Source organism: Trichoplusia ni, chromosome 7 (genome assembly GCF_003590095.1).
Source record: "Trichoplusia ni isolate ovarian cell line Hi5 chromosome 7, tn1, whole genome shotgun sequence".
NCBI classification, from domain to species: domain Eukaryota; kingdom Metazoa; phylum Arthropoda; class Insecta; order Lepidoptera; family Noctuidae; genus Trichoplusia; species Trichoplusia ni.
In genome coordinates, this window is record NC_039484.1 from 9,426,820 (window position 1) to 9,454,769 (window position 27,950).

General features: G+C 36.2%; 1 protein-coding gene across 2 annotated transcripts in view; it reads left to right on the forward strand.

The window, feature by feature from the left end:
- LOC113496264 overlaps positions 1–27,950 on the forward strand; it is a 50,351-nt gene that overhangs the window by 12,473 nt on the left and 9,928 nt on the right. Inside the window, exon 1 of one of the 2 annotated variants that reach the window (XM_026875444.1) lies at positions 26,692–27,095. The exons of the other annotated variant lie outside the window; for it this stretch is intronic. The gene's annotated coding sequence lies outside the window, so the exon portion shown is untranslated. Of the gene's footprint in view, positions 1–26,691; positions 27,096–27,950 lie in introns of those variants that run through there. 2 annotated transcript variants of the gene reach the window in all.

Sequence of the window (27,950 nt, forward strand, 5' to 3'; positions counted from 1 at the left end):
CCCCATTTTTTTCGAATAAGAAGCAATTAATGTTTTTGAGATTATCTTAAGTGACCTTCGAGTTACGAACTTCATTTTTGTTAGTAACTAACCTTGAAAACGTCATTTGAAATTTATTACGCAATTTCCAAATTCAAAATTTAGCGTCTAATGTTTAGCTGAGTGTCTGTTAGACACGTAAAGCCAGATTTAGAAAATAATTGCTACGTCATTTGAGTAAACCAAGTCGTATCAAAGAGAATGACGTCACAAAGGGATGTATGTGAGTACGTATAAGCTAAAATGTGGTCTGTAAAACAGTATGAATGGTGCTTAACATTCCTAGAAACACTGAAATATCTCTCATAAATAAGTTTTCAAACAAAAAATACTGTATTAGTCCTGGACTACTGTTGCTAAGTAACAAAAATAGAAGTAGATTTAAAGCATGAGTATTTATAAATACCAGTGACATTAGAAGAAAAAAAACCTTCAACTTGCTGTTATTTTTTAAACGCGACCCCTATTAGTTCTTCCGCGTATTTGTCATTATAACGCCCTACGATAGCTTATCTGTTGATACTGAAGGTTCCACCCGATAAGATTCACTTTAGCCCTACACGTGCACAAACAAACCCCTATCATGTAATCATGCGATAATTTTATCTTACAAAAATTGTAAGTAAAAAGAAATAGTTTTACGAAACTTTACTTAGCTAATTAACTATCGGAACTCTATACCTATGTTTAGGCAAACACCACCACTTCCTGGACTTCTTGCAAGATAACTATTTTTTAAAAAATACGGTCGATAATGTTATGAAGAAATTTTAAATAGAGTTGACTAATAAAAAAAAAGATTACATACTTTTTTTATATAGCCGAATACAAAAAATATTTTATTTACAAATTTTCTTTTATTCAAATATAAATCAAAAAAAAATCCCGAAACATTTCCGTGAAAAGACTTCACACAAAGTAAAAATCCAACGTTAAAATAAAGTTTACCAATTCTTTGTATCTAAAACTAGCTGTAAATGGGTTAATGGAGACACATCTATATATAAATTCGCTGTTCATGATGTGTATCACGTATGCACGTGATTGGCCGGCACAGAACATAAATAACATAATAACATGTCGAGTACTCCGGTCCAAGTATCGTTTACATACCCTCCTTATATTTGTATCACGCTATTTCTCCTTATTGGGTAAGCAGAACAGTTTAATGCGCTACCACTGGTGTAATTTTAAAGTGGTACTAGTTTTTCAGTGATGTGTTTTCGAATATCGAATACTATTAGAATAGGCCCTAGAATTTAAAAAAATCGTAGAGCATATGGCTGTCATTTGATTACTGAACTTTCATTTTTTCCATGGAGAAGTTGTTTTCCATCAAAAGATATTTTTATGTAATTTTGTTAAAGACAATGGTTTTTATAATCTGAACGTTGAAAGACATGATAATAGATAGTTCCAACTCTACAAGAAGTCTAGTATTTCTCTACGCAGCTGCGTTGTTTAACTTTCCCGTATGTCAATATTTATAGTTGAATTTAATATTTGGTATCTGGATACGATGATATCATCGTCGTAGATCAGATGTCTCTTGTTAAACAACTTTCAAAGATATGTTTTATTAGTAGCAAAGGCGTAAGGTAATTCGCTATTATTCCCAAAATTGTAGAGACAATGGATCTATTTAAGTAGGTTGTTATACCTGTGGAGTAATGAAGGTATGTTTGTACATTATTCAAGACCATTATAGAAAAAAAAGATAATTTACCGATATATGACAACACACGGTAATTCAGGTCATAGTAAATGTCTCAATATACACGCAATTAAAAGTGTTAATGACACATTTTCAAACTTCCAACCTTGAACGAACAAGCAATCACAAAAACGTCACAAATTCGCGAACAATAAGTCATGCGTGTAACACATACGTTGCTGTTCCAATACAACAATAATTTGGAGGAGGAAACTGTGAACGAGTATTGAATATCGTTTTGGGCGGACCGTCGTATTGCGAAGGCTGGGTGCGTACTGCGTAGTCGTTTGCTACATTACGTTTTGCCACAACAACAAAAACACAGTGTTATAAGTTCATGCAACCTTCTGTTATAAAACATATTTTGTAAACAAACTTCTTGTGATAGTTTTGTTTCAAGGTCTTCATTTCAGTCATTAATTGAGATATTTGCATGGCCTATGAATGGCTATGACAGCTTACAGGAAAATAATTACACAGCGTTAAATTTTCCTTGAGCTTACTATTATCTTGTTAATATGATTATAATGTTGCATTGAAAATGAGGTTACTGGTGGTACCCGTTCAATAAATATAATCGGAGCCATGAGTTCACTAAAGGCGAAAATAGTACGAATAATGTGTACTAAAAATAGTAGCCCAGATTTAAAGATCGCCAAAAGGTGCGTGAACCTGAACTTCTGCGTTTTGTTTACATGTCAGCCAGTCGGGGAAATGACCACGATAAACGACCTACAAAATGCTTACTTAAAAGTGGGTCGACCTCTAGCGACAATCGGCGTCGACGTTCATCGTTAAATGAATTTTTTACTCTCGCAATAAGTAATCTACAATGTTGTGCTCAGGAGCATTTTATCCGCTTCCTCCCAATAGAACATCTGCCTACGCAGTACACTTGAGAACCCGCCGTACAATCGTAATCGTATTACCATGAATAAGTGATTAAAGCGCTTTTTATATGATTACAGCGCTCATGCATTTTACGCTACAAAGAAGTTCTGACGAAAATGTCAAACGCGTAACTGTGACGTCACATCGCAGTGGCGTAACCACTGTTAGCGACCTTGCAATCTCCACCTCACTCGGTTTTGGTTCACCCCGTGACTGCCGTGGCTTTCAGTTTACTTCGTTACTTGCCGTATTCAAAGGCGAACACCAGTTCAATTAACCGCGTATTCTATGGATTACGAAACCCGAGTCTCTACCTTAACAGAACCGTGTTCGATGTTTACACTTCCAACTTCGCAAATCGATTTAGCGTCGTCGTGGTAAAATAAAACAAAATATTTATTTATTCACTTGCGTCGTTATTGGCGTATCGTATTGGTCTTTATCTTGTTGACATTTGTCACGAACGTTCAAGACTGGTGGGTTGGCTAGGAGTGAGCCGATTTTGCTCGGAATTAAGCCGGTTGCGAGAATGTTGCGGTAGCTATTTCGGCGGCTTACGGGCAGAGCGACGGGCAGCGGAGCAGTATCGCCGATCACGCCGCGATCCTCGCCACGGGGGCGCGGGGGGGGACTAGTGCAGTAACCAAAGAACCGGCCGCACGCGGACAGGTCCGGATTTCGGTCGTTTACGTACAGATAATGTGCACTAGTTCACTGCATTAATACACTTTTACTCGAGCGCTGTTCATTTACATGATCGTTATAGAAGCGAGTATTCTTGCACTTATACAGCTCGTGTTATGCCTATTGTTCGACGCGCTTCCAGTGAGTGTACGTCAAAATAATCTTTTAACAATAAGTGTGCGTAAAAATGCACAATAACATAAAAGCGCCATAATAATTCAAGAAGGCGACATAATCCTAACAGCAACGTGGCCAAAAACATCGCGAGGGTAAAATTTCACACGAAATTTCTTGGTAAACCTACGGAGGGTGGGGTGGAGCCGCCCCCGCGACCTCGGCCCACCAAATGAATAACAAAATCAAAAGCAAATAGGTGTTCCCTTCGAACTTATTCTACTTATCTAACGTGGTTTTTCTTGTATTAGTATTTGGATTCCGTTAATTTGGATCTAATTTAAATGCATTACAAATGTGCCCTTGAATAACTTTATAAAAACAATAGTTTTGTATTTAGCAACTAGTGTCTGTTCTCTGTTCAATCCTCCAGAGGCATTGGACCTTTGTGAAGTTAGATTCGATATTACCAACAAATACAGCTTCAATTTACATTTTAATGAGCCTGTTCTGAGTTTCTCTTGTGCTCTCATGTTACTCGCATTACTTATGATTTTATTGTTTAAAAATGATTACAAGACTGCATTAACACAGAAACGCTCATTCAACGCGGAATGTACGAACATAATGTTAAAAACTTGACTCGTACGCTACGAATGGTTAGATAGGCACCGCTTTGCGCTGAATATTTAAACTTTTTCAGAGCTAAAAACGGTTACTGTATCTACACTTCTACAGTATTCATTGCGCGGACATTATTTCAAGCTACGGGTATAATGTCACTTAACTTCGAGCAATTTGCTCGACTAAAACACTTTAGAGTTCATCGTGAACCACCTAGCCCACATTGATAGTAACTTATGTAAAGCTATCTGCATTCTAATTGTAAATCTCAATTTATAAACAAAATGATTTTGTTAAACGCCCCCCATTCAGTAATTTGGACTCGCATTCGATTTCGGTAAGGGGCGAGAGATGTAATTAATCGAGCAACTTCTGTCACTAGGTGGCGTCATCTCCCCTTGAACGCAAACTTCCAAGCTTCGCAGGGGCCAGTAAAATGTGCCTCTAATTTTGGCGCGAAATTACTTCCTCGTCCCGCAATAAAACTCTTTATATATAGGTCATTATGTACTATATTGCCGTGCACCGTTTGCGCCACACAAATATTATAAAGGGTGGATTTTTCAAATAAATAATTGTAAGGGATTGTGGTTGTTAACTATCTGCGATCGAATTATGGTGTGTTGTATTGATTTTACGCGGGACTGAGTTTGTGTGATTCTCTTAGCTACGGCACACATTATGTTGAGTAACCAAACAATAGTTCGGTCGTGTGACTTATGTTCTTGACTGTGACGGCATTAATGGCACCGCATTATACAAACACCCCACGAATTATATTGACAGACTGTATGGACGAATAGCTTGAATGTAGAGTTCGAGAAAACTGCTTGAATTAAACTAATTTATATATATTTCAACTTACCCCTTTCAACAATTTGTCATTATTATAAAACTCACCTACTAAATACTTCGCGTTGCTTGAATGTTACATTGATAGTCCTTTATCTCACGTCCATGAACTACGTCTTTATAGATAAGAATATCTGTGTTTTAATAATAAATTGATTAAATACCTCGATATTCTGTTGCATTTAAACTAGGCTCAATCGGGGGAACACTATGTGAATGTCTATCGTTATTTTATGAGGAAAAGGTTATCTGAAGCCATGAGTTACTATCGAATTATGGCTATTCGGGTTTTAATAGATTTAAAATTCTTTCCGCCTTAAATTATCCATCATCTGAACAAAACTTTTTTAGCTCTTCCTGTTTCTAAAATAAACTATCATTGAAAAGTTTCCTCCTTTAAAAACCTTATGCAATAATTTAACTGAACTAAATTTCGTTCTATTCCCATTTTACATTCGCTGGCCTAACAAAGATGTCTTGACTAAATTGGTTTAGTATCATTACAACGGAATTGGAGCAATACCATTTTCGTTTGACAGAACTGTATTCGAAATTATATACATAGCTCGCTAATAGTCGACTTGATAAGTTCTATTTTTGTACCGATAATAAAGGCCAAACAATTGAATTACATTGAAAATAGAATTATTTCAATTCCGAAGTAATTTAAATAAAACTAAGTTGCTCGTCAGCCAGCTTAATAAATTTAAAAAGAAAATACTTTTGTAGAGCAAGAATAGTTGATTCCCCTATTTAGAGATAAACGATTTTATCTTGAATTAAACATCACATCTTGTTACTAAGCACTCGGTTATTTTGTTTGTACGCCCGTTAGATACAAAGGTATTATCTTAGTAGCACGTTCCAAGGCCGTCTGGGAAAATCCTATCCTTGATAGTATCCAAAAGGCATATTTATTTAAACCCTATTAAGGATTTAACCCTTATAAAATTAAATAACCAATTGATGTAAGTTGTGATATTGTTGTGAGCTGAAATCCAAGTTGTGATTAATGACACTGTCCCATTTCTTTGTGACCCGCCTACGCGTCGATACAACCTATAGAACCGGATTTTCTCGCGTGAACGTTGCCTCGGCCGTGAAAAAAAAGACTGCAGTGTCCTGTTGACATAACACAATTATTTATGTAGTATTTGCCCAAGGCTGTACGACCGAACGCCTTATTTAAATATGTTGTCAACATTAACTTCGAGTATCATAATTAGCCTCTTCACCAACGGGATTAGTAAATTATTTATTACTAAAGAATTAATAACTGCGCCTACACAGTTTTCTCTTAGGCTGACATCAATTTAATTTTAGTTATTTCTGTTAATGACTAACAAAACAGATGAGTGTATCTTTGAAAATAGAATTACGATTATAACGCAGAGCAGTTAGTCATAGTACAGAGACTGCGATCCAAAGAGTTTTTAATAACTACCATAGAGTAGGTATTAAAAATATAGAGCAACACAATGCATTTATATGTTATGTATCCTTATTATTCAAGTTTGTGCGGGAATGTCCGTGAAATTGTATTTTGTATTTTGTAATCTAAAAATCTGTTTATTACTTAACAAGTTTGAACTAAGGTCGTACAGTAAAATAACAGAAATCGTCCCAAAAGATAACAGCATTTAAATGTGTTTACATATTTTTCTCTGTTATGAAAAGATGGATTCTACAAGTTGGTAGCCGGTACTTTACGAGTTCTCGTTTCTTTGAAAGAGATTTTTCATTTAGTAATTTAGCCGAGGGAACGCTTCGTAAACCACCAATGGGAGTCACTTGTCGCTACCAGGAACAGAAAATAACTTTATTACCGTGTAATTAGCTAGTTGGAATTAATTTTGCATTCATATTTTTAAATTAATTTTATGGCCTTCTTAGATAGTGAGGTTTAAATGTCACATACTCATTTGATATTGAAATTAGCAGAGATCGGTGTATTAAAAACTTTTTGGTACTGTTTTTAAGTTGAGAAAACTATGATCGGCCGATCATGTAGTTTTTGTGTGTCGTTATCTATTTGGTGATAAGATAGGAGTCAACGCTCTCGTCTGTATTAACTGTATCGATAACACCCGATTGTTGTCTTACTCGATTAATAGTGTGACATTATTAGTCTGTTATTCGGTAAGGGTATTTAATTTAATTTATTTTTCTTGGCCATTTTTGTCTCGTTCACACTTTGTAGAGTGGTTCAGTACTTAAAAACGAAAAAGTACGTGTATTCGTTTTTGTACTTCAAATTAAAGGTGTGAATGTTAACAATGCAAGTGAATGGGCACTATAACTCTATCATCTCAAGGTCCCGACACTCCGTATGCAATATTTTCCACCTGACAAATATTGTACATTGCATAATCGGTCTTAATCAAAAAGCAGAAACGTAATACTGAATAGCGAGATCTTGTGATACGGTATTCTATTATTACAAAGAATGAATGCAGAAAAAATATTGTAGTAATGTCAAAAACATATTTCAGTTACAAGAGAATTTGTAAACTGAAATGTGTTCTGAGAAAAAGAGCTCTTTCAGACGTAACTTGATTGTATAAATAGGCGTAATAACTCAGCCATTGTTATGGTACACTGACAACGTACTTCAACGACAACCCGCAGCTCTACAAACGATGACAGTTTAAACTTTTAAAAATTGGAACGTACGTATGTTTGAATTGACGTTATCATAGAAGAATAATATTAGAAGTGTGTTTAAAATTCGAATTCGCGATGTGCAGTCAGTCATTAAACTCGGTTCGCAGTCGGCAACTCGGCACTCAATAGATATGTTCGCCAGTTCGCATAACGGTCCGGGGCGCGCGGGCCGCGGTCGCATGCACTGCGTCGCTACGCTCGCCTCCACTATACACAACCTCGGTACACCCAGTACACTGTATAGTCCGCTCAACCTGTAAAGTGCCGTCGTGAATGAAAAAATCATACTTTGCTTACATTCGCACGTCACTACGTTACCCATCTGTCAGGGTTGATGCGTGAAAACATTTTTGGTCCTAAATTAAATGGCTTCAATGTGGGAGGCGACGTGATATGGCTCTTAGGCCTTTGCACGCGACTGCTCGTGTTAAGTTTGAGGAATTTTATTTTTGGGTCACACTTTTTTGTACCAAGCACCTCGATACACTTTATCTTTTGGGTAATATTAAGGCACCGGTGCATACATATTAAAATTATGATCTTAATATCGATAGAGGACCTCAAAACTGTTTTTTTTTTCCATATGCGAATTTTCATAAAATTTTTAGTATGAGTATTAGTTACAAACAACGGAACAACGGGAAAGCAACCATACGACCTGTTACGAATAACAGCAATCAGTTCGATTGCAGCTGATCACGCTATGATCAATCATAGGCGAGCAACGAATCGGGTCACCCCTGGCTTTGTACTCGGGCTATTGAATACAACTATGTCAAAACAATGACAGCTCCACTATAATGAGTCAGTCGACATGCGTTATGCAGTATCAAGTTGATTGACCACGCTGCCAATGACATTACGTGCTTAGGACTCAGCCACGACACTTGCAATAATGTTCCTGATACAGATTGCAATTGATATTAAATTTTAATGCAATAAACACTCGCTATAAACCTGTATTCACCTCGAACGTAACTTATCGTTCATACTTTATCTGATAACGCTATCTATCGCCGCTTATACACTAAATTGATTTGTATTGTCTAATATTAAGATATCAAATAATTTTCACTGAATATTTATGGTTTTTGTAAGAGAATTAGGTTAATGGAATCGGTGGGATTAATCCACTAGTAACGTTATTTGGTTACAATAGTGTGTCCTTGTTGCACGCATCCACGCGACTGTTTAATCATTGAGAATTTTGAGGTATGACCCTAACATAGCTATTTATTATTTACGCTTCAGACTGCGACTGAAATAGTAGACGAGAATTTGTTATTTTATATGGAACTGAAACAACTAACTGTTCACTTTGCGATTGATTTGATAACGATAGGACAAATAAAATTGTCATTTGATACAGAATCTTGCATAAAACCGAATTTTTGCATAGTTATTGCACAATGGAAAGCAAGTCTGTGAAAACCACATTTAAAGTGAGAAACAATCTGGTATTACCCGTATTTATAATCTGTGTGGAAGTTTCCTTAACATCCACAGCTAATTACGAAGACCGGTACCACCTTTGTCAACATATCGAATTGTAATACAGTCAATACCAACCGGCAATTTGTAATTCATATAAAAAGACGATGAGGTAAGAAAACAATGGGAGCTACACTGGCAGGCGAAGATATTACCCACGCTTGAACGCACCGCGAGCGACGGAGAAAGCGTTTGACTAGATATTACTTTACTTGTACCAGTGCGCAGGTACCTACCTATACCACCTCGCTTACACGCGAAGGGACAACTGTCAAACAAAACAAAAAAAACCCAAATTAAAGTTCATTTGTTCCAAAATCCGTCCGAATAAAGTATGAAACAAATGAATAGCTAATTTACCATATACTAACATTTTGTTACCAGAGCTTACACAAATCTCACTACAAAGCGTGGTTCATGGTAAATCCCTTTGGCAAGCGGCCATCTTTTTCGCATAACGCGGCGATATCGTTTAAATTAACATGATCATTGGTGTTTTAAAAGTGCGATCGTGAAACTTATTTAAATAAAAACCACTTCATTTATATATTTTAGTGTATTTAAATCAAACTTACTACATTTTAGCTGGGATTATTTATTTTGACTACGTGCAACATACAAGTAAAGATGTTTTTTTTAATGTACAGAAAAGTTTTTATTACATGTAAATGTTTATTATGATTTACGATTGATTTATTCGCGAGTAAGTAGAGCGCGGAAACTTATTACTATTTCGAAACCTTGTTTACGCCGCTCTAAGCGCGGCAACTTACAACGTTTTGTTTCCACGAAGTATCTAACTGTTCCCTAATTGAAAAAGCTATACAAATGTCCCACTTCGGTCACCGCATCGATTTTAAAAATAGACGCTTGGTGCGTTTTCGATATACGTCCGTACCACGATAAACTATACAAATACTGTAACATCTTTATGGCGAAGGGATAGAGTGCATTATTGTACATGTTTTAATTCATATGTTATTACATTATTTCGTCAGCGCGCCGCTCGGCTGAATGGAATTCGTACGATATGCTCTCCTACGTTGAAACCCGAGTTCAAACAAATAGAATGCTCGATTTACGCGATGAATATTGTGAATCGGATCCGACATTTGTGAATCGATTTTGGCGTCTCGTTTTACATTGTATCCTAATTAGTCTGTTTATTTATCAAAATGTTTTATGAATTATGTAAATAATATGCGACTCTACATTTGCATAAATTTTTCATTTATTAAATGGTTATATAAAAAGTTATGTACAATCGTATTGTTCTTATCGACAATAAAGAAAAACATATTGCTGAGATAAGTTGCTGGAAATTTAAATAACCTTGTGTTAGTAGAATGTTTTGTCTTACTCGGTCTATTTACGAAAGTTTAGAGAATAAAAGTGATAGCGCATCTTACCTAAGTTTACGCTCTACATTTAGAGGTATTCTGTTTAATCGTTGTATTGAAAGCAAGTAATCAAGAAATTGTTAAAGATTGCTCAGTAAGACAATATGGCATTATGTGGGGGTCGATTAACTTAAAAAATAATGTAGCAGCTTGCCAAGCGTGCCTAATAACTCCCCGGCTCATTTATTGATTACAGACAAGCTTTCACTTATTTATCAATTTCTTTATGATAGTAGTGTTTTTCATATGTTAAATGGGTGTCATTACCTCATTATGATTAAGTTAATATAATATAAGTTGTATACTTTTGTATAGAGAGCTATACAAAAGTATACAACTTAAAAAATATTCTACTCTACAAAACCAAGAGTTTTTGTTACAAGACACTTTTTTAGCTGTTCATTCAGTTTACTATGTCGGATGTTCGAATAATAACTGTGTGTAGTAGGCCCCCAATAAAAAGTCGACTCTTAATTGTTTAAAATCTACATTAAATTATGTCAACTCAAAATTTTAAAAGCAAATGACCTAAATACAATGAAACTCGTTTCTTTCGTTATTTTAATTGATTCCCTAAATAATTATGGATGGTTGTATCGGAATGATGTTCGTTAATAGTTTAGGGGGTGTATTCTATAAGCTGGGTGAGTTGTTACGGCGGTTTTTGATCGTTCGATTATTGGTTGGAGCGGCCCCGGATAATGTAGATGCTTTAATACGGCACTTTACTGATTAACAGCGCTTTTATCTCAAGGCAACAAGGTTCATTTTTTATTACCTTGTTTTTGTTAATCTGTGATGTATTTTTTCCTTTTGTGAATTAATCCATGAGAGTCAGTTGGTTTAGGGTAACTAAGATACAGTTCTTTACGTACATTTGAACTGTTTAAGCGTTTATGTAGTGGTAAAAGTAGGACATACACCGAATTTGTTTGGGCAAAGCTATCTCGAAAATTATCAAGACAATGAAACGTATAAGGAAACTTGTTAGCCGGTCCGCTTATATTGCCTAGTTCACTTTACTAAGCATACACATGTACTACATACAGGCATAAATATGTGCGTGAGAACACAAAGAGAATTCCAATATTTCTACTAGGGTAACGAAAATGATGTCTGTGTAAGTTAAACAAAGGTTTTATTTGATAAAACATGGGTGTTCCTTAAAAAGTATTAATTATACGAAATTCAAATATTTGTAGGAAATGATGTGTAACCTCCTTCCTTCGGATGGTTGAGTTTATTTTCAGCCAGTATCGTGTATATGTATATGTTGTAAGTTTTAATGTAATAAATTGAAGTCTTTTCAAGAGATAGTTCGTAAAATATTGTGTGGTGTGGTGTAGTATAGTTTCGAAAGCGGTTATCAAGAGTGGGCCTACGTTTCGCTATACCGCGGGCGTGCCGCGAGTAATCCATCATCTGTGACGCTAACTGCGACCCACCACGTAACTCTGTCACGATGCTTTCTTCACTTACATCGAACACTTCTTTTAACGTATTGTTACTCTGTACTTAGAAGACTGGCGAATACAAACAAACTATTGAATTAGCCCTTCGCTGAAGGTTTTGTTCTCACAGTACCTTGTCCTCATTACCAGTTTTCTCTACATTATTAATGGACGTAACGCAAACGCTAGCGTTACAAGGCAGCTCGTAGCCCGCCGAGCTGTCGCAAGATTCACACAAATTGTTATGTATTATGCTCCACATCGGAACAACTAAATAATACGGTACCACTACACGCTTGAAATTTGGAATTCAAATCGTATATTTAACTGTGTGCTTTAGTTAACTACGCGCCCATAACAAAAATGACAATTTAAATAAATAAAGCTAGAAAAAAAGTTTATTAATCGCTGGCTCGCCCCATGGGGCTCGTAATGCCGGCCGTGTTACCTTACCTAACTAATTGCACTGCAGGAAATAGAAAATAACATTCGTTTCATTCTTTATTAAGTCGTCACGTTATAATAAACGTGCTTATTTCACGATGATAGCAGCTATTAATCTTGGTCGTAATGTCAACGTCAATAAATAAACAATGAGCGGCGGAGGCGGCAGCGGCGGCGGTACCCGGTGAGGCGATGCGTTCCGATTCACAGGTGCACTTTACACGCGGAACGATCCGCATGCGATATTGATGTAATCGTGATGTTGTTACGTTCGAAAAAACTCACTAGAGCGGGGAAAGTGACGCGCCTCAAGATCGTGAAAGGTACTTAGTCGATCACCGGCGGTGGTGGACCCGCGACGTCCCTCGCGCCGCGCCGCCGCCTGCGGCACAACGCTCGGCGACTAATTTGCCGGGGATCTCGCTAGCCTGGCCACGTAAACTTACGACACCACCGAGCGTTCGGAATTCGAACTACTTTCGCGTAATCTGTCTGAATAGAATACGGTGTCCTACTTAATCAACTAAGATTTTTCGGTGAAATTTATAATTTTAATTAGATCTTGATCGAGAATCTTCTCTGAATTTTTCAATTCTGCTGGTCTATATTGCATTTAGGTCGACTCCTAATAAAGAACAATAAATATTCACTAACAATTGTCATATAAACTTGGACTATTGTAAAAGACTTTCAACCAAGCAAATAGATTCCTTTTTCAAGTAAGTACTCTAGCCCTCTAGGTTCCACTTAACATTTCTTGTACCAATAAATAAATACACCTTTAGCAGTCACTACTAGAGAGTATTAAATAAATGGAAAAGTATTTACAAAATAACGCTGTTTTTATCAAAAGGCGGAATCAGTTAAACATTTAACCCGTGTTATTCCGCTTTAGTTTCTGTTTCATATTTCGCTTTGATACAACATTTATAATGAGTTCATTCATATGATATGTTTAAATTTATTGCCGGCTAATTACTTACTTTGTTCCACTCAATGTTCACGAAACGCATAAGTTTTATCAAATAAAAATTGCGTCTCACGAACAAAATAGAACAAATTATTGCGTAAATGGCGTGTTTATTCTCGATAAACAAAGAAATAACAACAAGAAAAGATAATTTTAATTTGTTAGCTAGAAACTTGTTCATCAACTGATTTATTTACTGTTGTAGATACCGAGAATAATTTCTTGTTCTTAAAATATCACATTTCCTTCCGAAAAACAGTAGAAGGTGGTTTGCATCGACTGACTAGACTTACGATTACCTTAAAACTTTTGAAAAATAAAACATTTTCATAAAAATCGAGTAAACGGTATCACAGATGTCAGTGGAGGCATCCCTGACTCGTCTGCCGACCGCTCCGACTGCGCCGCTCAGGACAAAGAAAACTCATTATTATCGGACAACAAATCGGCCTACTGGTTGCCCGACTGATAACAGCTGTTGCCAAACTGGTTGAATGACTCGTCGACCAATTCATCGCACTCTTCCTACCTACCCAGATTAATTTACGGTGTTGGAGAGAAGATAATAGGCGCTGTTAAAATGCCGCCTTTTTGACAATATTTCTTTGAAAGTATGATTAGTGAAGGAGTTAAATTTTATAGATAGTCACCCAAGCTTATTACGACCTTTTTTCTTGAGGATCGTCAAAACACCCGTCACCGGAAGATATAATTTTATGATGTAGTTTACGAATAACTTGAATATATTTATTTCGGGGCCGGATGGAGTAAACAAACGAAATTCGCAGGTTTTCCACGTTAATAAATATTCATACTTATCAGCTAATTTGTTGACGTACGCGAGTTAAAGCGGCATCTAATTAACAGCGGGCATAAAAACATTGGAAGTTGAAAGTTTCTCGTGTCCAGACTGACGCAGTCCATCGAACAGTGCAGTGAACCCCGCCGTGTGCGCCAGCCGTCTGGGTCTAGATCACTCCCACCCAGACTCCAGACATTTTACGCAAATTCATTACTTACCAACTAAATTTTCCTGAGTAACAAGAACGCTCTAGTAATGCATCGAATTTTCTAGTCCGCCTATTTATCTCTACATATCTCTGTAGTATTCTTACAAGTCAACGCTAACAAATATCGACAAGGCCATCCATCACTGCGTTTGTTATTCCTTCGTCCAGAATTTGTAAATCAATCTTCTTTAATTGTATTTTTTTTTAATAATAAATATCCCTTCTTTCGCAAAGTGAACCAATTTGAAAATCGAATTGCATAAATTTAAATGTAGATTCCGTAGGCTCTCTGTTACGTATTGAACGATATTTGTTGATTATTGGAAACCATAAAAATGGTATGTAATGGATTTTATACTCTAATTTAAAATATAAACTGACCGTAAAATATTGTGAACTTTATTTTGTTGATATTGTAGAGTGCGGAGTAAGAAAGTGTGCATAGCAACCGTTACAACTTGACTAATAGTTATGGTCGTGTTAGGGATGGCTCGCGGGACCACACTGCCATACATAATACTAATATTGTATGTCTAATTGACTTTCCGTACGTCCGTGTTATTATCCAAAAACGCGAAATTACCTTTGGGATGGGACGAGTTTGTTACCGCGACTTGTTTTTGTAAACAAATTCATATGAAGCGTATAATTCAATACACGTAGCGCGCCTTATTAAAATGAGAATCAAATACATTGGTAATCAAGTGAGGTTCGTTTAGGTAACTGAATACTGTCTGAGTACTGGCTGCGTTTGTTTTAATAATTTATTTTACTTGTCTACCAAAGAGACATGTTGTAGAGCTATATGCATTTTTTCAGTCTCCTTAAAAATGTAGAGTCCTGTATCTATTGTTCCATATAATTAATTATCAGTAAATAAGTTTGTTTTTCTATGTTACACACCTATTTATACCGCATAGATAAAAATGCGGTTTGCAGATAACAGAGTTTATGTAGGTACCCATAAAATGCTAAATGGTAACAAGATCATTCGAAATTCATACAAAATATCGACGGAATGTAGATTTAATAATAAATCCAAAATAATAATAATAACGAGTTCCAAAAATTTGAATGGAGAGCTTGAGTTCTTTTTCAAACAATGTTACTCATTAAGATTTCTTGGATATGATTCGCTGACGCATAAAGACTGGCCACTTGGACAATTGGATAGTCATTAAGTAAAATTAAAAAATACCAATGTCATTTATTTTGAGCAAGGAATAGGGCAGACTTATGTTTATTTACGTAGTATTATGAATAATACGCAATCGAGTCACTGACACTTGGCAAATATCACTCAAAGTGTGTTCAAAGTGACATTGATATCTAAAAATATCACTTATAATAATGTTTTCATGGCTGAGCTATATATCAATCAGTAGGTAAGGTTTTTACGTCACGAACAATTATTTTTATCTATGAGCAAATCTGTGATTTTCTCGTGTTTAAGTTGAATGACCCTGTGGCTGATAGTGTTATGTAGAGTCACTCTCACTACCTGCTTCCTATTATTTTGCGGTTCTGTACTACGGTGGGTTATCACAAATCTATTGAATAGAGATTAGCTCTGTTACAATATTACGTATTTAAACGTGTTATTGTATCCCAATAAAAGGCTGTCGCCTTTCTTTGAAGCTATAGGATACTCAGAAAAAAAAAACAGAGCCCAAAATGCTTCTTGTCTTCATGTAATCTATTTTTACAAATAGGCTTGGCCCACTGGTAAAGCTTAAAAAACAGATTATAATATTTCAATGTACACTAACTAAAACAAAGAACTTTTTATGATTTCTTTGAACGCTACTTCATAACTATAAGTCCATAACATGGAGATAACCAATCTCTGTTTTACTAAAGAAAACCAATAAAATCCTTCTTCAAAAATATTTAAAAATAACACAATTAAAATGCACTTTGAAATTACTTTGAAACGTTACGTCAGCAGTATGCAACATATTACATTGCTTCTTTTGTTCTGCACAGCGATGTGTCGTCACAGTTTAAAAGCGCAATGTTTCACATGTTACTAGATTCGGTAGTCCAATGAGCGTCGCATAATACATCCGTATCTATCGGTGAATTAGAGTCACGTATGTGTGTGTTTGTTGTGAGTATGGGTGAGCTTACCGTATCGTGTGCACACTTTGCATGTGGGCGTTACGTGTAAAACATAATTGCGTATGTAGTAGTGACAGCGTGATCACGCCTACGAGAGAGAGACCGTTCCATAGAAAAAGCAATAGAAGAAGGCAGCTCTACTTTATTTAGATTCATGTAGATCTACTTATATGTGCTGAACATACGACTAACAATTACTTATTAAACAAACGTGGAATGTAGCTGCGATGTTCAGATTGTTTGCAATTAATTAGTGGAAGTTCCACACCAAAAGGCAACTTGTTTTATTTCATTACACATTCGAGTCTTTCAACCTCCATAGATAATGAAAACAGTCCGTAAAACCTCCGTGTTTATCACCTCATTACTATTTGTCTATGCCCATTTAGATATGGCTGTCAAAATGTGAACGACCGATGTATTTCAAAAACGTAAAATCAATAATTTACTGATTACCGTTTTAGTGTTAATTTATTAGTGGACTATAAAAAATGATGCATTGTTGTTTGGGACGCGGGTTGAATACATTATTTGTGAGACGAGACATAGCCTACGAAGAGTTTATTGCACTTAAGTAATCAAGTACTTGATTCAATACATTTTCTTGTATTGGTAAGTTATTTTCTTTAAATAGTTAGAATGTGAGACTGAAAGATTTTTTAAATTATGTTTATCTTCCTCCAATTTAAGACTGTAGTTACCTAGTACAATAGTATGACTATTTTTAGTTTCGTCTAAGTTCACATTGTAAATAAAAACTTTACTAATCCGTTTTATAATTTTTAAATATCTAAAAGTTTCGTAAAAGTGCATAAAAAGGGTTTTACTGAAAAGGCATTCTCTATTAACAAATACCGCGACAGAAGTACTTAATCTCTGATCTTATTACAGTAATAACATTCCTAATAACTTATCCGACAGCTTATTTGTCTTGACATTCAGTCGACCACACAGCAGCATTGTCTGTGATATTATCGTCACCTTTATTCCAACGGCGTAGAGTCGTTTTTCATAACTCATGTTCAAGACATACGTGGTGTACTGTACGTGATCTAACCTAGTTGTAGTGTGAAATGCGTATAGGTTATTATTACATGCACTTGTTAGCTGTTGCTATAATACTGTCCTGTTTACTCGACATGGAAAGTGTCATTAGCTCTCACACACACATGCATAACAAGCACAAGTATTTATACACACCATCACGATTCCCCGTTACTTTAAAGTAGTGTACTGAAAATAAGATGTACCTAACTACAATATGCCGAAAGCATTTTTGTAAATAATATTGTTACCGAACTTTTCAGACAAAAATAGCTGTCATACTTTCTAGGGAAGATATAGATTTTAATCTTAATAAACAATCAATATTCGTAATAACTGTTGCTAAAATATTGCAAATGGTGAACAAAAAATACGTACCTGATAATAAATTACAACAAAGTTATAAACAAATTATTGCGTCCATTTTCTATGCGAGCGAGGTCAGAGTAAAGAAAAACTCGATAAGATAAGAGCTATACGGGGCAACTTTAATGATATAATAGTAAAGGAACTGATTTTTATTTAGTTTCTTGTTACTACCTAACCTACGTATACAGTTACCTGACGATGTAACATCTGGAAATCAGAAATTTTGGTGATGCTGTTGAACAAAAATACTTATAGAGCTGGTGGTAGGTCTCTAGTTTACCGTAATAGACCCCTAAATGTGACCGGTAACAGATCTGTCTCTTGAAACGCTATTGACTTCAACCTAAGTCATGGCGGTTGGTCTTCCTCCCACTAAAAACACCCTACACCAATTTCCTAAGCTAGAGTCACCGTGGAAGGGTCCTCGTTATTTTGAGCTGGTTCTTCGAATGCTCAATCAACTCAAAAAAATGGTTAATCGTCAGTCATTTCTCAGGTCAATGATTGCTGGTTTCTTGGTCCAGTGACGTAGTGAAAGCCTGCGCTAACTGCATCCATTTGGTCTGCAAAAGAGTCTACGAGTATATATGTTGTGGTCGGCTCATCACAGTGATGATATATTTGGGTTCAGAATATGATCAGCCTTCAGAAAACCTCCGTCGGTCGGTTAGAAGTAGTAACAATCCATGCATTCTCAAAGAGTCCGGAAGGATATTTATTTTACTGGGTCACAAAAATAAAAGCTTTAAAAGCGTACTTACCCCTTTACTACTTACGACTATCCTATTCTTGACGTCCAAATTTATTTTGAGTTTTAGATTTTTTCAGTTCTTTTTTTTTCAAGAAACATTACATTCTTCTTGCTTAAACCCGGTTTTTTTATCTTTTCATGTATTATTACGGTTCAAATATTTGTTAGAGATGTACCACAGCAACGTGATTCCATTCGTAATCGAAAACCATTTTAACGGACATTTGAGACCGCCCAGCGGTACCAATTCCTGTTACCTTTGAAATTGCATGAATGGCCACTATTGCTACCATAGCCAGTTAGTCTTCTGCACATAAACGTTAGGAATAAAATAAAATTAAACCTATTTATAAAAAGTTGAATAAAATTTCTTTTTTCATTTCTAATTTAGGAAAATAAAAAAGATTTCTTTTCTTTTTAAATTTGGAGGCTTTCGTAATTTGAATGTGACACCTACCGTGAAGTAGTACAGTAATGATACTTATAAAAGAGATATTAATACCACTATTCAGCAATAACGATAACATTATGAAACGAGAATGGCTGGCCATTGATGCAGGACAGAGCCGTAGTCGTTACATAAATTATGGACCCACTTATACATTAATATTTCCCATCTATGAATAATAATATGGTTTGTTAACTTTTGTTCAATAATTTATCAGAATTGTCTATAGATTCGCGGACAATCGTGTTTAACATATTAATCAAAAGTAGTGCAGATTTGTAGAACGATTTTAGGACAATGTTTGAATTATTGTAATTTGTAATAGCATACCGTTGGTCTAATGATTGATTTATTGTTGTTACACCTGATAAAGAAGAAAATGAAGCAAAAATTACTTTTAATTATTTCTGTGTTCACATTGAAATGCATGTAACGTTATAATCGCACGTGTATAACAAAGGGAAGTGATCCGTTCGTGCCAAACAAATTATGACTGCATCTTACAAAACGTAAGAAATAATAATAAACAAAAGGAGTTAATGACCTAAATAAAGCTGATCACTTCGATAACCGTGTAACACAACTGTGAACTGTCACTTGCTTTTTTAATAATCAAGGACTCGGGCGTCGACGTCATTCAGCCTCGCGTATCGGTGCCACGAACGCCGGTCGACTCCGCCGCTCGACTATTTTCGTGAGCACTTCGGGCGTTATCGTACAGAGTTGTGGGTCTTTTTGTTCGACATCGGGAATCGAGCGTAATCACCACACTATTAGTGAGAATGTTAACCAATACAATGCATTCTCGCAATCATTTCATTAGTTGTAGTAATTAGTGGGTGGTTTATGCTGTATGCAGTTTTTGTGGGGTCATGTTAGATAATTAAATTATAGGAATTGTAAAACAAATAATAGTAAAAATCGATATGAATAAATGTAACTATAAAATACACTGTCAAAATACGTTTTATCATTAATATTTACTTTCGACGATTGTGATATATTAGATAGAAATAGATACAAATGTACAATTTTTGGTAACGAAAACCGTTGTAGCTATAAGTACGTAAACCATTATGTATTTCCTCTGAATTGACTAAAATCAGTAACAAATTGACTTTGAATACATTGAAGTAATTTATCCGAACGTAGATAAACACAATCTTAAACAAGGTCACATTAAAGAATTCTGTCTACCCACACGGCCCAAAATTGTGTATCAATTATTAAAATTAGTGGGTCACGAGGTTGATTGACTGACAATCAGTATTTGCGCGTAAAAACATCCGAACATCATTTGTTTCATATTGTACAAGAAGCGAAAAGAGTGAAAGTGTAACTTTATCAAAGAAATATGTACTTTCTAAGAAAAATTACAAAGCCCCGTGCACTATGGGTCAGTTGAAGTCAAGCATTTCAAAATGCGGTCTCGGCTGTAGTAATTAGGTGTCAGTATTCTTTAGTTTGCATTTCAATATACTGTTGAAACAGAAAGTTATGCGATAGAGATCGCAATGATTCGCGTGCGATTGTTGTAACGTATTAAATAACTAGTGGCTTGAGTCGCGAACCTCCTACCAAGGAGTATTGTAAACTACATTTTACTGTACGGGACTCAACTGTGTTGGACGTCGAACACACCTCTTTGTAATAGCCCTTTTAAAAAATAAAACGATTATTTCTCTAAATTAACATGCGAGTAATTCGAAGGAAGTTAAAATGCAAAATGTTTTATTCGATTCAATAAATATGTTACTACAAACTTTTAAATGGCGTGTAATTCTTACGTTCTTATATTTCGTGAAATATTGGTGAAAGTTCCGAATACTTGATAGATCCGTTATCCTGTATCGGAATAATAGCTTGGTAACAATTAGTCAACTTAATTGAGGGCTATATTACGGTATTTATAAATCGATAACGGTAGTGCTATAACGTATCTTGCAAAAGCAGTCAGCGAAAATTTTACAGTGGTCGCTAGCAAATTTCTAATTAGTGTGACGTTATGGGTTACGCCGTTACAGATTATTTGGACAGCAATAATTGCGCATTAATCGCTGCCGTTTGGTTTATTCATTTCAAGTTAATACACCTAGTTCAGTGTGTACTTAGTGTTATTATTCATCACGACTATCGCTAAAGATAAAGGCGATTAGATATTAGTTACGTAAGTTTTAACTGGAATATTGCGTTTGTGACCAAATGTTATGAACTGCCGTTACATGAAATATCAATAAATTAAATGGCACTAATAATATTTGTTTCCGCGTGTTATCTTTATTTATTGAATTGATTTATGATGGATATAAACATCAATACTTAGATTATATTTATGCTTTTTAATGATTTTAAAAAGGTCGCGTACGATCCTTCCTATCTTGAGTTTTTCCAGACGAAAAGGTTTCATATCATTTTGTTAGTTTAGTCCTTATTTTACCCGAATGATAAAATTTAATTTTAAATTACGTCATTGTTTTCTTAATCACGAAATTTTCCAAAATATGAGCATGTACTCTATTTATAATTCCTAATCTATGTATCATATATTTTTTCACATTCTTACATCAGCTAGTGCTTTCATAAATAGAAAACACGTTAACTGTATCATTTATCGCTTTTATCAGTTTGATAATGAATTGTTTGCTCTGTGGAAATTTAGCAAGATTGTCCACTTTGCCGACACTAATTAGCGCGCTTACTATGATGTTATGGGGAAATTTTATATCCACGGTTCGAGATAACATAAAAACAGTTCCTACTGTCACCTGTTTGTGTAGGACAGTTATATTTGCGCCATCGAGATAGTACAATTGTAGAAGACTACTCTACGCCGAGTAGTATTCCTTACCGCTTGAAGAATTCCAACTGTATTAATTTAAGAGTTGGTGATAATCTCATAGACTACCTATTACAATTGTTCACAGAAGTGTTGATTAGGTGAGAGTGTAACACCGTCACCATATTCTAAAGTAAACCATTGCACTTCCGTGAGTCAGTAAAGTAATCATCATAGCCTATCGCGATCCATTGCTGGACATAGGACTTCCCCAATTTGCGCCACTAAACCCGGTGCTCTTACCTTCCGTCTCCATGCTAAGCTAGAAATACAACAGTTCAAAGGTGGTTATAGTCCCCCATTCCTCACAGATCCAAAATTTCCCACCTGTCCGCCATATTGACACATTATTTTATGACCCGATAACTTTGTTCGCGTCACGCCATCTCGACGCAACGGCCGATGTTGAAAAACATCGAGATCATACGTATTGTTTGTCTTGTGGAAATTTCCAAACAAGCCACCCTGCCGTACACAGCTATACTCTAAGAATATGTAATGGACTAGTTAGAGAATTATATTCAAATCGTCATCAGTTCAGACAGGCTTGCACAGGCTCAGGTTCCTTTATTTTAAAGATCTTGAAAAGGGCTCTGACATCATCCTTGGAAAGACCCATATTGAGATAAAATCCCAGCAGAAAAATCCTCATTTGCAGTTGGTCATTTTAGTTTACTTACGCCGGTTTTGGTTATTCCAGCTTCAACTAAATGTCGTGGAACAAGTTCCATTCCAAGTACCGGCGTAATAGTTCAATAGACGCACTGTGACGTCATCGCCAACAAATATTTTGCGTGACAGTCACGTGCTCCAATATTAAAGTGTTTTTCTTCAGGTTTGCTACTACAAAGGTAATTCTGTTCATTTCCTGTCGTTTTTTGTTTTGTTGCCAATTCGTTATTGCCAAAGGAAGTGAGCTTGATTTTGATTTCTTTCTGTTAATACTTGAGTTATCAACACTTGGCATATCATTAAGCAACATTTGTATCGTGTCTGAATATTACCTCGACACGTGTTTTTTTCGATTGTATCGTGTACAGTATAGCCTATATTCGGTAACTTCTATCGTTGTCCAATAAACGTGCGTTGTTTTATCAATATTAATATGTAATAGCTTTATTCGCGCACAATTTTATCTCTGACATCACTACAATAGATTGCTGATAAGAAGAATGTAAGGGTATCGTGTCCACCGCGCTGTTTCGTGACCTCCAATATTTATCGGTCGTTGTCTTTGTGTTTACGGAGGTTTTCGGCGACGCTACTGTAACGTTAGGTTTACCCTCGGTTGATGTCATACCTTTAGTATCAAATTATCACCTATTTTAAAAAAATACAATTTCTCAGAACTTGCTAGCGTTAAACCGTCGTAATCAGGCCATTAAAATGTACTTATATGTATTTAAATGACCGCGACCTATGGCATTCCGCTTTACCGGCCGGGTAAAAATAGCCATGTTCAGGATTGTATCAACGGAACGATATCAATATTGTGAGACTGCGATTTTCAAATGTCAGGTTAACATTTTGCACGTGCCTACGTTCCCGTTTATTTAAATATAATGGAGTCTTGAGCCATCATCTCTATTAAAAGCATCGATTTAACGAGCGGAATGAGATGGTACACTCAGCGTACGTACACTGTAAATATGGGTCGGGTGCGTCGGGCCGCGCGCCGGTCGCCGGCCGCGCGCGAGTCGCCGCTCGCATGTAAACCCGCTCCGAGTAGCTCACGCCCGCTAATGAAATAACAAAAGGTGTAACGCCACGCTTCGATAAACTGTTTTTGTGTTATTATAAATGCGCCTTTATAACTTGCTGCTCTGAGAATATCCCTCTGTGGCAATCGTCTGCGGTCGTGTCGTCTTAAGGTAATTATGATATTAATGCACATGATACCACCGCGTCGGAGCTGCTGTCGCGTGTTCTAAATAATGTTATCGCACCGAGGTTTTTGACACTATCAATCGTTCTACTTTGCAAAAAGTTGTCGATTGTCATTTCCTTGAGGGCGTTACGTAATGCGAGTGACTTCGTCCAACCGTTATTCTGGCTGAGTCAAGTTGAGGCCGTTGCACCGGTACCGCTTTCCGAAATTCTGATTGCAAAAGCGCGAGACGTCGCGATCGCGACGCGGGCGGCGCGGCGGCCGGTGTCGCGGTCCGTGCCGCGGCTGCGGGCGGAAGTTACGGTGAACGGTGCCTCGGTGGCCTTGGAGCGCGGCCGCCGCGCGCCGAAGGTGAAAGTCTTGACGGTCCGCAATTATTGAACCTCGACCTGCCATCCTCCTATATTCGGGTTACACCAATTCGGCGGTTACCTACGCCGCGGTGCGTTCCGGCCCGCTCCCGACTTCCGCATACTCGAGCTCGGCGGAACGTTTCCGACCCTAATATTATTGGTTAACTACATACACGTTTTGAAAGATATCTGACCAAGTTCGCAAATAGATAAAACATCGGATGATAACGATAAATCAGCGTTAGGACAATTATTTTTATACAGCTCGGAGCGTTGGGCTGCACCTTCGTGGTTGATTGAATATGGCAGTTTGAGGGTCGATCTGACATCTGCTTGTGTCACTGCTTGGCTCTCATTCAAATTTAAATGTATTCAATTATTCGATAGAAACGTATTATTGTAATGTAGCAAGTCTTATAATGTCGGTGCCCCGACATCTAGTATTTCTAGTTCGTTTTCTTTAAATTCTTGCTCTTAGCTTGTTAGGTAAATGTACGTAATTATTACAGCTAATGATCTTTTTAGACTACCTTGAGTGTATAAATAAGGAACCCGATAAAAAGAATACTTGAAGATGAAAGAGACATGCGGCGTGCCTTCTACAAATACCGTCTCCATTCGCTATGCGCACACGGCCATAGCGGCATCAGCTATCTTATCATTTTAATCGTGCTTGTTTCGTTGCCTATTAAAACTAAACACAAATATAATAAATTCCATACTATTTCTATTTCACTCTATTCTGAGAAAAATACAAATGAAAAAGAGGATAGAAAAATATCGGCTGCTTATTTTCTAGTCAACGTGGATCGATATTTAAATTCACCTAAGGTTAAAGCGCATCGTCTTGACAGCCAGGCTCTATAAATATGTATGTCAAACTACATTTGAATAAAAACTTTTTAAATTATGGTACACCATTTACAAGTACTTATTGTCAGTATCCACTTTCCATAGCCACCCAAAAAGACTCTAAAGATCTTATAATAGGTTCTACTAAAAGGATTAAATGCTCATTATCAAAATACTTAGCCATAAACTCATTTAAATTCATTTACTCGTTTATAGACAAAGAAATTGTTAATATTTTTGACTAATGGTCGGTAAGTCGGTAAACTATGACAAAACATTTGTGTTGCGACTGGGGCCAAGGGCAACCCAACCTCAGGTAGTAATTTTTTAACGACTGAAATTGATAACAGGCTTCGCTTTTTGCGCTTGAATGATGGTGATCAATGCATTCGCCTAATAAATGTTAATGTATTCTATGCAGTTAAAGAAAGATGCTTAGGAATAGACGTCTAATTCTAGTAAGGTTCGAAGGAATTAAATTAACTGCCCAAAGATATATATATCTGATTTTGAATGTTGTATTTCAAGCTACTAGAAATGCAAATTGTATTGTTTTTATGTTGAGGATCATTCGAGAAGTCCCAGATTTCATTCATATTAAGTTTAAGAAATAATTTTAGTTTTAGGTTAGTTCTTGTTCGATATGGACACGCAAAGATTCTCAAACGTCTATATAAATATTAAAACTAGGATCATAAAAGTGTAAGAACGCACACTTATAAGGAATAAAATCTCAAATGTAATGCGAATAATGCATATGCTTGTAAGGAGAACCGTCTGCCAATGTTTATAATATTGTGCGTGATTACACATCAACAGAAGGTCGTACTGCTTGAGCGCGATTCTTTTATGCATTTAGTTGGCTGATGTTATTATTGCAATCCCTAGCCGTGTTGATGAATACTCGTGTAAACAAAAAGTTAAACTGACCCGTTTAGAGATTATGCGTAGATCAGAAAAATGAAAAGAACTAGAAGGCAGAAACTTCCTTTAAACAACATTAAGCAATTTAGGAAAACATATTTCCTGTATTTTCCGGGAAAACACTAGAAGTAATAATAGACGAAGCACATTAAACGGCTTCATTTCGTTTTCCGCTACACTGGGACACTGAAATGTAAAGAAAATAAAAATACTTCTTAAATACTTTCCCCGCTAGTCTGTTTATTACATCTTATACTAAGCTACTGTTGGTTAGTTTCGAATTAATATCTACAATCTTCTGGGTTCCTCTAAACTTGGCATTTACATGCGTTATCTCCAATGAGATCGCCTAGACCCAAATAGTTAACCGCTAATTACTGTATTATCAACATATTTTACTGCAGCGTTCCAAATGATTTCAAACTTAATTGTCTACACCACATTAGCAAGACACAGTACAAAATGTACAATCGTAGTAGTTTGTAGCCTTGAATATCAATTGAGCAATATTTTTTTGTGATCGTGCGTTAAACAAATGGATTGGATTTTGTTCTAACTTGTTCAGTATTAGTAATGACCTTTGGAGATGAAAGTGAAGCTGAATATGTATATTCATTTTTCAAAAATAACGTTGTCCAAATTGACCTATATCAAATTAGAACGGGTTTAGATTAAACTGAGTTTACGTGCTAAACCCGCAATGGCAACAAGATATTCAAAAAAGGGGTCACCACCAGTGACACCCTATAAATAAAAATTATCAAAAAGGCACACGGATTACAGTGAGGATAATGAGGTATCCTTCGCTAGGGGAGCATCCATGGGCCGCGCTCGCCCGCCTGCGCGCCCTCTGTAAATCACCACAACTTATGTACGGGAGAAAGAACAGACGCAGTTCGGCGCGCGGAGCCGTGGCTCGCACACGTTCGTGTCTCGCTTCTGGTTTAGTTATGTAGTAGCGCTCGCCGCTCGCCGCTCGTCGCTTGCCTGTTTGGACAAGTGCTAAGTTGATCGTTTTATGTGATACACCTCGTTGGCATTATGTTTAATTTAACCGTTCGATTTTTGAATTGTTTCGTGTCGCACCGTTGTTATTAATATTTTTGACAATTATTAAAGTGTTGCACACTTTTTTGGACTGTTGATTTTTGGATTAATAAGGTAATTAATATTTTATTAAATTATTAAACTTTTTAGAAAATTGTTATCTTTGTTGTTATTTTTTGTTGTTATAACTTTCTCTGCTTGAAACAAAGGAGTCGATATATTAATTGGCTATTTCTTACGTAATGTTATGTTTGTGTGTACAAATATTTTTGTTAGCACGTAATAATTTAATTGCTCGCTTAAATCTACCTGTCGTAACACCGCTACTTTCTTCAGCACAATTTGTTGCTGTTTGAAAGTTACTTTGTTTATTACTAAAGTACGTAGGTATGTGTGTTTACATACTGAATAATTATGACGTGATAACGATTTCACAAAGAGTAAAAAATAAACTCAAAGGCTGGAAGCTGAAGTATCTACGTAACAGCGAAGTAATAATTTCTTACAATGATTAAATCTAAAAGATCGGTTTCATTGAACAAATAGCTACACAAAGGATTATTTATAAACATTTTACATTATCCAATAACAGTTATGTGGCGATGTTCAACATGTAGTATGCGTGCCGGCCACTTTAGTGTGAATAAATATTAATACTTATCTATTTAATAAGCGTTATCGACAAAACATTTACGACGAGCCAGTGTTAAATTGACTCAACTAATTAGGGTAGGAACTATTGTAAATACGTGATCTCTAGATCGAGTTTGTAATAAGTAGTTATTAAAATGGTGTAATTATTTTCAATTTACTTTATCTGGGGGAGTCCTTTTGTTCGACGATCGGCTATCGCTGTCTCTGTCACTCTGTGGAAGCGTGACAAACGGTATTCGAATTCGACTAGCGAGATTTTCAGAATAGGGGTTCGTGACACGATATTATTTGTGAAATTTTGATTCGGTATTAACT